At 41.2% G+C, this 12,744-nt stretch overlaps 1 protein-coding gene across 2 annotated transcripts in view; it reads left to right on the top strand.

Annotated features, from left to right (window-relative positions):
• The first annotated feature begins 243 nt into the window (after positions 1-243).
• Positions 244-12,744, top strand: part of CDIP1 (cell death inducing p53 target 1) — a 90,788-nt gene continuing 78,287 nt past the window's right edge. Inside the window, exon 1 of one of the 2 annotated variants that reach the window (XM_033914771.1) lies at positions 244-339. The gene's annotated coding sequence lies outside the window, so the exon portion shown is untranslated. Of the gene's footprint in view, positions 412-12,744 lie in introns of both variants that reach the window. The other variant, XM_033914770.1, reaches the window with a different exon arrangement.

Here is a 12,744-nt window from a genome sequence, read left to right as displayed (position 1 = left end):
GACAATTTTGCATGAGGTAAAACTCTTTATAAATTTTTCCTCTTGGCTAAGTCTTAATAATAATATTGTAATTTATAGCTAAAGAGACATATGATCAAGAACCTGTTTTATTTTACTTTTGTGATTTTGATAAACATACCGAGGGCCTCAAAATAGTAGCTGGCAGACCGCATGTTGTGCCCGGACCACGAGTTTGAGACCACTGCTTTAAACGGATTTTCACCCTGTGCTCAGGCAGTTTCAAAGCGCGCCAAGAAACGTGAGGGGGCGGGACATGTGACGTCATGCAGTGTCATCTTCCAAAGCTCTCTGAGACACCGAGGAGCGACCCGAGTGCAGGTAGTGGCGATTTAGCTTGAACAGCCCGTTGCTCTTGATGTTAGGTACCAACTGAAGAAGCAGTCTGGTTCGGTGAGTAAGACCGCAGCGGTCCGGGATCGCGAAAACTAATGTATTCTTCTCATTGCCAAAACCCGTGGTTTCGTACCTCAAATGGAGATCATTTACCTCTGCTGCTGTTTGGAGATGAAGAGTATAACTGAATATCTACTCTGCCGCCCTCGCTTAATGTTTTTATAGATATTGGTACCGTTATTATTTGGAGGGGGGAAGGAGGCAGGGCGGCCCAGTGATACGTTAGCACCATCTTCTGCGTAGCTAGCAAGTTCAGCGGTGACCTAATGATGCTTTTAGCACGCTTGAGTGCTTCGGAACTACAACTTCCATCAGGCATTACTCAGCCAGGCACCTGAGAGGGAAAAGAAGAAGGGAAAGGTGTCGAAGCTTCATTAGGCCCCGATTCTGTCGGGGGGATTGTCTCCAAATGGGTTAGATTTTCGTGACAATAGGGAACCTAACTCCTAAGCCTAGGCATGTGAAAAACGGATCAGTTTCTCAATCCACTTTAAATGCTTGCAGAGCAATAGTTTGGGTCTGACTCCTGTGATTAATGCCATTCTGGTTGTTTTGATTTTTACCACTATGTCCAGTTTCATTGCGTCCACCTTTGTATCAGTTGGCATGGGGAAGTCCCAAGTGATCATTACCTCTTCATTTTTCACAATTCTCTTAGAATCTTGCTCCCTGTGTTTCTCTAGTATAGCAATGTTGTAATGTTTAGAAAGTTTTCAATCGATGAGAAGTGTCATCTCGTTGTGCCTTTCTATATAGAAAATTTCTGATGTCAGAAGTTCACAGCAGCTGCAATATGAGTAACTGTTTCAAGTTTTATGTTTATTTATCATTTATTATCCTGCTCATTGGACTGACCTTTTGAGAAGCTTTCACAATTATTCTAAGATAGGATTAACAAAGTAGAAAAACACGCTACTTCTCCCTTCTTTTTATGTTTAACTAATGGTCATTGGTTAGTGTTGGGAACTATTTGATTCTCCTTGCAGCTCTTTAACCCTCCAATGTGCCAAGTGCAAAATCTTAGATTGTGAGAAGGTACAGAAAAAGTTTGACTTACTCCTTCACCTTTAAGCCTTTACATTATGGCATCTGATCCAGTACCTTAGTATTCATTGTTGGGAAAAGGTACCTCAGAACTGATTTAAGCTAGCATAAGTCCAGTGACACTAAAGATTGTTTGTTATGACAGAAGTATTATCTTCCTGAAAGTGGGTACAACCAGATGATTTTGGCATGATGAATTTGAAGCGCATGAAGTGGAGTAGGTTATTAATAATGGTGATAGACGTAGTGGAATACCACTATAATAGATTTTATATATATGTACATAAAATAACAATCAAAATTTTGACCCTCAGTGCCTCTCTTTAAGCATATGGGTCAATTGTTCAAATTTCTTTGAACCTGTTATTAGTTTAATTGCAATATTTTGTATGTATTGCAATCATCTGCAGTCATAACTTGAAGACTGTAGTCTCTAGGGTACTAATGATCAATGCATTAGCCAAGGTTTGCAAGGCACATAGAGTATATCAGTCATAGCTTAAAATGACATCACTTGATCATTGAAAAAAATATATGTTGAAGTTCAATCCCAGATCTGTAATCATGCCTAAAATTTTCAGTTTTTACTTTTAGTTTCTGTGGAAATTCCAAAAGAGTTCCCATATCTAGAATGTATGACATTGTGAATTAGTAGATGCAGCTCCCACCCATTCCATAGTCAACGGCTGTATCAATTGACTTCTCCAATGAAAGAATGTTGAGCATTCTGGGGCCAACAACAGGGCCTTTCAAAAAAATTGGAATTTCCCTGCATCCACAGAATATCTCTTGAACAGCCCATCCAACAATAAGCCTGGGGTTTGGGTAATATGATGTGAGAGAGAAGTGGTACAGAGCTAGGTTTCCTTAGGAACACTTCCTCACTTTAGGGTAGATGGAGTTTACCTGCTGAATAAGAGGGGCAGGACTTGGAAAGGGAGGAGGTTCAATGCTCTAGAGCAGTGTTTCTCAACTTCTTCAAGCCAAGTACCCCCTAAGTCTAACAAATATCAACTGAGTACCCCCGCCCAGGCTCCGCCCCAGACCACACCACTATAATAACAGTACTAATTGTAATGCAATTTCTTCCATCCATTTTTCATATACACACAATACTTGTAATATTAATACATAATGGTAACCACAAAATTTAAAAAACACAAAGCACTGTAAACAGAGAAAATGTTAATTATCATTTATATTCATTTTTATTCAAAGAGGTCAAGGCAGATAGATGACTTTAAAATATGCAAAATGTCACCTCAGTAACAACTATAGAAAAATAGATACATATAGTGCAAAATATAGACAGCAGCTATAAATTTTCAAAACTGACACATTTTGATCACTAAATTGAAAATAAAATCATTTTTCTTACCTTTGCTGTCTGGTGATTTCTTGAGTCTCTAGTTGCACTTCCTTCTGACTGTGCATCCAATATTTATGTTTTTCTGCCTCCTGCATGCTTCCTCTCCTCCAGTCCTCATTCCTTCCCCCAACCAACATCTCCCCTCTCTCTCCATGAGTTCAGCTTTTTGCTCTCTGCTCTCTTCCCCCTTCCGCTGAGTGTGCCATTTCTCCTTCTTCCTTTCTGCCCTCCCCATCCATCTCTTTCTCTCTCCACGAGTCCACCACTTTCTGCCTCCTGCACACTTCCTCTCCTACAGACCTCATTCCCTTCCCCAACCAACATCTCTCTCTGTCCCTCCATTAGTCCAACTTTTCTGCCTCTCTCCTCCACCCCTATTAGCAACAAGTGTCCCTCTCTCTCTCTCTCACTGTCCTGTCTTGAGAGATCTACTGTTACATCCAACATTTCTCCTTCTCTCATCCCCCGGATCATGTGCAGCATTTTTCACCACTGCCTACCAGCCCTATGCCCATTTCTCCTTCTATCGCCCCTCTCCAGCACAATGCCACATCTCTCCCTCCTTCACTATATCCAATTTTCCTCTCCCTTGCAATCCCCTTCAATCTGTTCCTTCACCATATCCAACATTTGTCCCTCTCATCCTTCTCTTCCCCATGCATCTCTACCTCACTCTTCTCTCTCTGCCAAATTTTCTCTTTCTTCCTTTCCCCATGTGCTACCATCTCTTTCCCTCTCTAATACACTCATGCCCAATAATTTTCCCTTTCTGTTCCCTCCTTCCTAAGTCCCAAGTTAGTGCCCCCTTCCTCCCTCCATTCTGTGTCCCATGTTCATGCCACATCCCTTCCTTCTGAGTCGAGTTTGTGCCCCCTCCCTCTGCTGTTCCAGAATCATGTCCCTCCAGTGCTCCAACGCGCTCCTTCTCCCCCTCCTTTCTCCCTTTGTCCCAGAAAGATCGTGTTCCCTTACTTGTTCGCACCGCATTCGCTCCATCTGCCTTCAGCAGCTTGTTTGGGGGACAAGCAGGCAGCAATTCACATGCTGCATGTGACTGACCCACAAGCTTTCCCTCCGACATCCAGGTCAGCTACATGCAGCTTGTGAACCACTGCTGGCTGCGCCTCCTCCCCAATAGGCCACTGAAGGAGCTAGTACGGCAAGAAAGTAACTGGGAACCCCCCTCCCGCTGACCCGGAAGGCTTTCCTCTGACATCAGCTCTGACATCGGAGGGAAGCCCTGTGGGTTGGCTTCGGGAAGGGAGGAGGGGTGGGCGGGCAGGGATCCCCAGCAGCAACTTCAGGGCGTGGCAGCAGTGCGGCTTCGACGGATGGGCGGGCAGGGAATATTCTCCTTGGCGACCATGCCGTGTATTCCCAGCAAGTGGCCTATGTACCCCCAGAGAAACACACCTTTAGAGCAGACCAGATTAGGGAGACCCCCAAGTCAAGAGTCTCCGAGGGGGAGGCCAGAGTCAAGCCTCCAAGGGAACAGTCCAGCATATGCAGAGAGAAGGCTATAGTAGCTGAGGGAAATGCCAGGGAAGAGGAGTAGCCTGGAATGGGAAATCATATTTTTGGCTTGGCCTCCAGGATTTAATTATACATGTAAGGAAGATTGCCAAGGTAGAAGAGAACATTGGAGTATAACTAGAGAGTATCTGATTTTGGTGGATACTCAGATGGGGCCCAAGATGGCATTAGGAGACACTCCACCCAATATTCAGTGCTATTTAACTGGCCAGGAATGATTCCTGGTCAGTTAAATAGCGCTAAGCTAGCTAACTGCTAATATTCAGCATGGGATTGTTGGTGGATGTTAGTGGCTAATGAATAGCCAGCTATGTTGCAAAATTGAAAGTGCTAGCTGGCTAAGTTTTTATAGTGGCCAAATCGGGCTGCATAAATAGCTGCTCTATCTTTGGCTGCTATAAACTTAGCTTGCTAGTGCTAATTATCAATGTAACTAGCTAAGTTTATAGCAGCCAGAAATAAAGTGGATATTCAACACCAGTCACTGGAAATGGCCTAGCATTGAATATGTGGGCTCTGCGCCAACCGCGGCAGTAGGCCCGGCTAACTCCCATGCTCTTAATGTAGGCCCCATTATGTTTTGGCCTGGCTCTGTTACAGTATTTATTTCCTCTGATTATATTGAGAGAAACTCTAATTAAAAGGACTAAGCCTGTGAAGTAATAAAGCTGATTACTGTCTTTTTGTGTGTATAAATAGTGTTTTTACCTTCAACCTGTGTATGAGTATGCCAGATTTGTGTGAGATTCTGCAACCCAGCTTCTAGCCACACTGCCACACATGAGTTGTACACAAACAAGTTAATTGTTGACATATCTCATTTCAGAACAACTGCACCTCCAGGCAATGCCAAAACATATGACCTAAGCCTGCTGATCCACATTTTCACTCTGGGCATTCAATTTTGTCTTTTAGGCTCTATGCAATATATATATATATCCAGAGAAGAAACTTATAATAAAGCTCCCACAGGTTTACATTATATGTAATTTTTTTAGCTGTAAGTTTATATACCCTTTTTTTTTTTTTTTTTTTTGCAAGCAGTCTCTTGAAACTGTATAATTAAGATCATTGACCATAGTCCTGCTAAGACCTCGTACTTATAAGGTTCCTCCTTTATCCTTTATAAACCTAGGATGACTAGCCATCTTAATCTATTTCTTCACTTGGCATCAGTCAGTCTTTCATGATTCTTCTCTGACAAAGCAGAAGCAGGCAAAGAAGCTACATAATGTTTAATTTAAGAATAAGCATACTAACCTTTTGCATAGATTTGAAATCCAGTAGGTAAATCCTGAAGACCTTAATTTCCTCATCAAACAAATGAAAAAATAAATTCAATACCTACTTGCTTACAGCCTTGAGAAACGTGGGAGGTCATGTCCAGTTGGAAAAAAAATCAAAGTTCTACAAAGTGGCAACAATTGTGTTGCTTAGTGATTGATGATAAAAAAAATAATTTACAGATTCCTTACCACCAAAATTGCATGGGCTTTAAAAGAACATGGAATTTAAAATAAGCAACCAATTTTATTGGAGGAGCATATAAAAAATAGCTATGGTGTTTCTCATTGCCCTCACTTCTGCTCGAAGAGTCAGTGAGCTGCAAGCTATAGTTGCTGATCCACCTTTCACTGTGTTCCATCATGACAAGGTGGTTCTCCGTACTCATCCTAAATTCCTACCTAAAGTGGTGTCAGAATTTCATCTCAACCAATCCATTATTCTTCCAGTGTTCTTTTCAAAGCCTCATTCTCATCCTGGAGAATCAACTCTTCATACTCTGGACTGTAAACGTGCTTTGGCCTTCTATTTGGAACGTACCAAACCACACAGAACTGCTCCTCAACTTTTTGTCTCCTTCGATCCAAATAAGTTGGGACATCCTATTTCTAAGCGTACCATCTCCAACTGGATGGCTGCTTGTATCTCCTTCTGCTATGCCAAGGCTGAATTACCCCTACAGAGTAGAGTCACAGCCCATAAGGTCAGCAATGGCAGCTTCAGTAGCTTTCCTCAGATCTACACCTATTGAGGAAATTTGCAAGGCTGCTACTTGGTCCTCGGTTCATACTTTCACTTCTCACTATTGTCTGGATGTTTTCTCCAGACTGGATGGCCATTTTGGCCAGCCAGTATTACAAAATTTATTGTCCTACACTCCCACCATCCCATTCTGGTTAGCTTGGAGGTCACCCATATGTGAGAATAGGCTGACTGCTTGTCCTGGGATAAAGCACAGTTACTTACCGTAACAGGTGTTATCCAGGGACATCAGGCAGCTATTATCACAACCCACCCACCTCCCCTGGTTGGCTTCTCTGCTAGCTATCTGAACTGAGGAGACATGCCCTGTGCTGGGTGGGAAGGCACTCGCGCATGCGCGGTGCGGCTGACTTGAAACTTCTAATTTCTACAAGCAAGTCTGCTTGCGAGGCTTCTGCATCGGGGCTCCATCGATGACATCACCCATATGTGAGAATAACTGCCTGCTGTCCCTGGATAACACCTGTTACGGTAAGTAACTGTGCTATGTGTACTTATACTTCTGGATATGTCTGGGCATGTGCATAAGAGCCACACTTACCGCAAAACCCTTGTGGATATGTGCCAGGCACAGTCTGCTCTTTGCTTATGGTTTGTTATTGCAAATTAACCATGCATATCATTTGCAAGAGTTCTTGGGGGGGGGGGGAGGTTTGGGGGGTTTAGCATCACCTCTCTAATTTCTTTGTGTTCCTTTTATGCTTTTCTGCGCCTGTCTTTGAGCATTGGCCCCTATTTCTGTAACTGAAAATTTGACCTTCAGCAGAAATTCAACATTTCCTCCCTGTTTCTCCTTTTTGCAGAGCCTACCAGAAAGATTTAGAGTTCCAGCTTGTTCTATAGTCTATATATCATGATCAATGTGTTTGGCGATTGTCTCATTTAAAGGTCTAGATGTCTGGCCTGTATCTAGCCTATATCTTGGTGCCATTTTTGTATCTGAGCTACAAAGCTATTTCCAACTCAACCCAATCTTTAGTTTTATTTCAAGAGCTCATTCAGCAAATCGCAGCTCCATTGTCCTTTTGCAGAGTCTTGTATGGAGAGTATGAACGTTTAGAAGTTACAGGATTGCTGAATTAAGCCTGGCAGTACAACTTGGCCTTTAGAACACTAAAGTATAAAACTTGGAAGTCCATACTACAGGTACCGCCATCATTACTAAGTCAGTAAGTCATCTAGCTACCTTGTACCAAGTTTCAGATAAGGCCCCAGCACCAAAATGCTGACCATAGGTGAATACGGTAAATAATATGTATTTTATACTGTGTTTAACTGAATCCATTTTAATTTTCCTTAATGGGATACAGAGGTACAGGAAACTAGGTGAGCCAGTTGGTGGTACTTACTAGCATGCGAATACCCAGAATGCCTCTAGGTTGAGGTCCCTGTGCTGAATCAAGGGAGGGAAAAACACTGCATTACTAATTCTGTAAACAGTACATAATTGTCCCCCTCTTTTACTAAAGCACGCTAGCCGATTTAGCGTGTGCTAAATGCTTTGGTGCACATTCTATGGACGCGTTAGCATTTAGCCCGTGCTAATTGTTAGCATGCGCTAAATCGGTTAGCGTGCCTTAGTAAAAGGACCCCTGTTTATGTACTGGGTTATGTTTACAAAAATAGTTTGCTTTCAGAGCAAGGGCATTGAAACTCTGAAGTTCTGAATTATTTGCATTTTGGCTATTCTCTGATTTTCAGCCTTGAATATTGCAAGTTCTGGGTTTTGTTTTTTAAAATCACTGCTGTTTAAATTGAGAGTCACAACAGTCTGATTTCTGTGTGTTTAAAATGTTTTATTCTAATGAGCATAGCACCTAGGCTAGCCTGTTTACAATGTTAATTAGCTTTGATTTAGGAATAGATTGGAGTGCTTCAAAAAAGTGAATCCTTTGAACAGCCTGCATAATTTGTAGGTCAGATCTTGAGAAGCCACTGTAATCTGTATTATTGATATTGGAAAAAGAATTACAATGCTTGATTTTTGGTTGATCAATTTGTCTGATTACCATTCATTTAGATTTGTTTTTCCGAACAGTATGCAGACTGAAGTAGAACTTCTATCTGGTTGTGACAGAAATGGAAAGGCACTTTTTGTTCCCGGTATCATGTGCTAACAAATTGTTGTATAATGAAGTATTTATTTATTTTAAAAATTTATATACTACTACAACAGTGTATACACTGTCTACAACAGTGTGTCACAAACTTTTAAAGCTGCGGCATACTAATCTCGGGGCTGTGTCTGGAGGGCACTCAGAAATGCGTAGATGTCAACGTGATGATGTCATCATGTGGATGTCCTCTAGCCACGGCCCTGAGCCTCCTATTACCGCCAGTGTGTGTGGGGGGGGGGGAGGTGCTACAGAAGGAGTGGTGAGGAGAAAAAGCAGAGACACCAGCAAGGAAGAGAGGCATTGGCGCTGGCTGACTGACTACAGGACGTGCCTCTTGCCACGAGAAGCATGTCCTGTAAGCAGTCAGTTGGTGGCACACCTGGAATCTGCTGCCCTGCTGCAACACAGAGTTTGTGATATACTCTTCTACAACTAGGTGGTTTACAGAGTACAAACATATAAACTTTGGAATAAAGTCACAAAGCAAAATCTTCAAAACTACTACTCTTATAATAGCCCATTGTGGCACTGAAAACCTTGGACATATCACAAAAATGCTGTAACAAACAATTGCATTTTCAATAATTTTTTAAATCGTAACCGGTCAGAACATGGCCATAACTGTCCCACCAATGCGTTCCATAGCTTAATACCTGCAATACAAAAAGCAACGGCTCTGGTTTCAGCATATCTTCCTCACATTATCAATTCCAGCAACTTTTGATTTTTAGATTTCAAAGCTCTATTAAGCTGATAAGGTATCACCACACTAATAAAGTATCATAGTGCTTGCTGGTAAACAGTTTAATAAATTACAAATTACAGAAATCAATTTATGTTGGACTCAAAATGCAATTGGTAGCCAATGTAATTTCTTCAAAACAGATGTAATATGGGCTGTTCTGTCAACACCCATAACCAGCCTTGCTGTGCATTTTGTACTAACTGTAACACCCTACTCCACGTTTTAGAAACACCGAGCATTACAGTAGTCCAATCGTGATAGCGTCTCTTGCAGAACAGTTCTGAAATCAAAATTAGAGATTAATTTACTGTGTTATAGAGAGAGAATGCAGAAGTAGGAAAACTAGTTTTCCATATCAGCCAAAATGTTATATGCAATCTTATATCTCGCTGAATCCTCGCAAATCAGAGTTCTAGGTGGGTTACAAGCAGCATATCACTACATACAATTATACATAGAATCATGCATACTACATAGGTATATAAATTAAAAAATAAATAGTTATACATGCTAGATAAAATTATACATTCAGTGTAAGATAAGACATTTAAAACAGCAAATAACCACTAAAGTTGTCGTTCTATAGAGTAAACATATATTACAAAATTTGAGTATCCTTAAGCCCCTAATAAGGACTTCTTGAAAAGCCATGATTTTAGACTTTTGTGAAATGGTACATATACATTGGTTGTATGAATTTTGATGGGAAGCAAGTTCCACACTTTTGCAATTTGGTAGTTACAAGATGCCTCATAACAAATCATTTATTTTATCTTTCAGAGTTGGTATGATAGGATCAAGCAGTCAGAGTTACGATGATCAGCAGCTCTACCTAATAGTTCAGTAAATCTGGGGGAGCTATTATGGGCGTCGCCAGGTAGCGTTTTGAGCAGCGTAGCTTAAATTCCATTCGCTTTTCTATCAGTAGCTAGTGTAGCTCCATGAGCAGCGATGTGACATGATCAACTATTTTAATTTATAATATGAGGATTTCATTAGTTCACAGAAATTCCTGAAAGTAATGTATGGCAGCAGTCTAGTAGAGATAGTATAGTCGACTATAAGAACATAAGAATTGCCGCTGCTGGGTCAGACCAGTGGTCCATCGTGCCCAGCAGTCTGCTCACACAAGTTTCAAGTTTTATTTTTGTTTGATGAATCGCTTATTTAGTTTCACTAAGCCGCCCTTAGGTCAAAGACCAGTGCCCTATTTGAGTCTAGCCTTACCTGTGTACATTCTGGTTCAGCAGGAACTTATCTAACCTTTTCTTGAATCCCTTGAGGGTGCTTTCCCCTATAACAGCCTCTGGAAGAGCGTTCGAGATTTCTACCACACTCTGGCTGAAGAAGAACTTCCTTACGTTTGTATGGAATTTTAATTTAATTTAAATTAAATTAAATTTTATTTTATTTCTTGTATACCGCTATACCATGAGGTTCAAAGCGATTTACAGTAAAGATGCATTAAAGATACAAATAAAATAAAAATAAATAAATAAATAAGATAGGTACTTGGAAGTTCTCTAACTGTCCCGAAGGCTCACAATCTAGCTAAAGTACCTGAGAAAGACAATTATTAAAATGGTAAAGAAAGAAAAAATAAAAACAAAGATAGAGACAAGGTATTAACATCCCACCAAATATTCAGTGAATAAATTAAATTAGGATTACAATACATAAGAAATTTTTTCTGGTTACGTTATATAGAAGTATATCTGGCTACCTTACAATACATAAAAATTACATTACATAGGAAGTTACATTACATAGAAAATTATTTCTGGTTATGTAACATAGAGAACATAAGAACATAAGCAATGCTTCCGCTGGGTCAGACCTCAGGTCCATCATGCCCAGCAGTCCGCTCACGCGGCGGCCCAACAGGTCCAGGACCTGTGCAGTAATCCTCTATTTATACCCCTCTATCCCCTTTTCCAGCAGGAAATTGTCCAATCCTTTCTTAAACCCCTGTACTGCACTCTGCCCTATTACACCCTCTGGAAGCGCATTCCAGGTGTCCACCACTCATTGGGTAAAGAAGAACTTCCTAGCATTCGTTTTGAATCTGTCCCCTTTAAACTTTTCCGAGTGTCTTCTTGTTCTTTTATTTTTCGAAAGTTTGAAGAATCGGTCCCTCTCTACTCTCTCTATGCCCTTCATGATCTTATAAGTCTCTATCATATCCCCTCTAAGTCTCCTCTTCTCCAGGGAAAAGAGACCCAGTTTCTCCAATCTCTCAGCGTATGAGAGGAATTATCTAGTTTTCTAACGATGTTTGGTAGATGGATTTCATGGAGATGTTAGGAGTCAGGTTGATTATTTGGGTTACTTTTTGGGACGATGAGACGCAGTTACCAGGGGGTGGACTATATTTGGGAAGGATATAGAGGGGATATGAGGAAGGGGAGTTTAAGTAGATTGAATATATTTTTTGAAAAGGAGAGTTTTGATTTCTTTACGGATGTTTAATCTATCCCCTTTTAACTTTAGAGAGTGCCCTCTCGTTCTCTCCACCTTGGAGAGGGTGAACAATCTCTCTTTCTCTACTAAGTCTATTCCCTTCAATATCTTGAATGTTTCGATCATGTCCCCTCTCAGTCTACTCTTTTCAAGGGAGAAAAGGCCCAGTTTCTCTAGCCTCTCATTGTACGGCAACTCCTCCAGTCCCTTAACCATTTTTGTCACTCTTCTCTGGACCCTTTCGAGTAGTATTATGTCCTTTTTCATGTACGGCGACCAGTATTGGATGCAGTATTCCAGGTGGGGGCCTTACCATGGCCCAGTGCAGCAGCATGATAACCTTCTCAGATCTGTTTGTGATCCCCTTCTTAATCATTCCTAGCATTCTGTTCGCCCTTTTCACCGCCACCGTGCATTACGCAGACGGTTTCATTGACTTATCTACAAGTACTCCCAAGTCTCTTTCCTGGGGGCTCTCTCCGAGTATAGCACCGGACATCCTGTATTCGTGCATATGATTTTTGTTACCGACATGTATCACTTTGCACTTCTCCACGTTGAACCTCCATTTGCCATTTTGCGGCCAATTCCTTGAGTGTGTTTGTCTCGTTGTAGGTCTTCGCAATCCTTCTGTGTCCTTACTACTCTGAATAACTTTGTATCGTCCGCAAATTTTATCACCTCGCTCGTCGTTCCAATTTCTAGGTCGTTTATAAATATGTTGAAGAGCACAGGCCCGAGCACCAAATCCTGCGACACTTCACTCGTGATATTTTTCCAGTCCGTGTATTGTCCATTTACCCCCACTCAGTTTCCTATCCACCAAACAGTTTTTAATCCATGTGAGTATATTACCCTCAATTCCATGGCTCGTAATTTTTTGAAGTAGACATTCATGTGGGACTTTGTCAAATGCCTTCTGAAAATCTAGATATAAGATGTCGACTGGATTATCCTTGTCTATCTGCTTATGTACTCCCTCGAAGAAGTGCAGTAAGGTTGTTGAGCAAGATCTT

This window comes from Geotrypetes seraphini, chromosome 11 (assembly GCF_902459505.1).
Source record: "Geotrypetes seraphini chromosome 11, aGeoSer1.1, whole genome shotgun sequence".
NCBI classification, from domain to species: Eukaryota; Metazoa; Chordata; class Amphibia; order Gymnophiona; family Dermophiidae; genus Geotrypetes; species Geotrypetes seraphini.
Note: the sequence above shows the minus strand (reverse complement) of the source record. Positions and strands in the feature narration are given on the sequence as shown.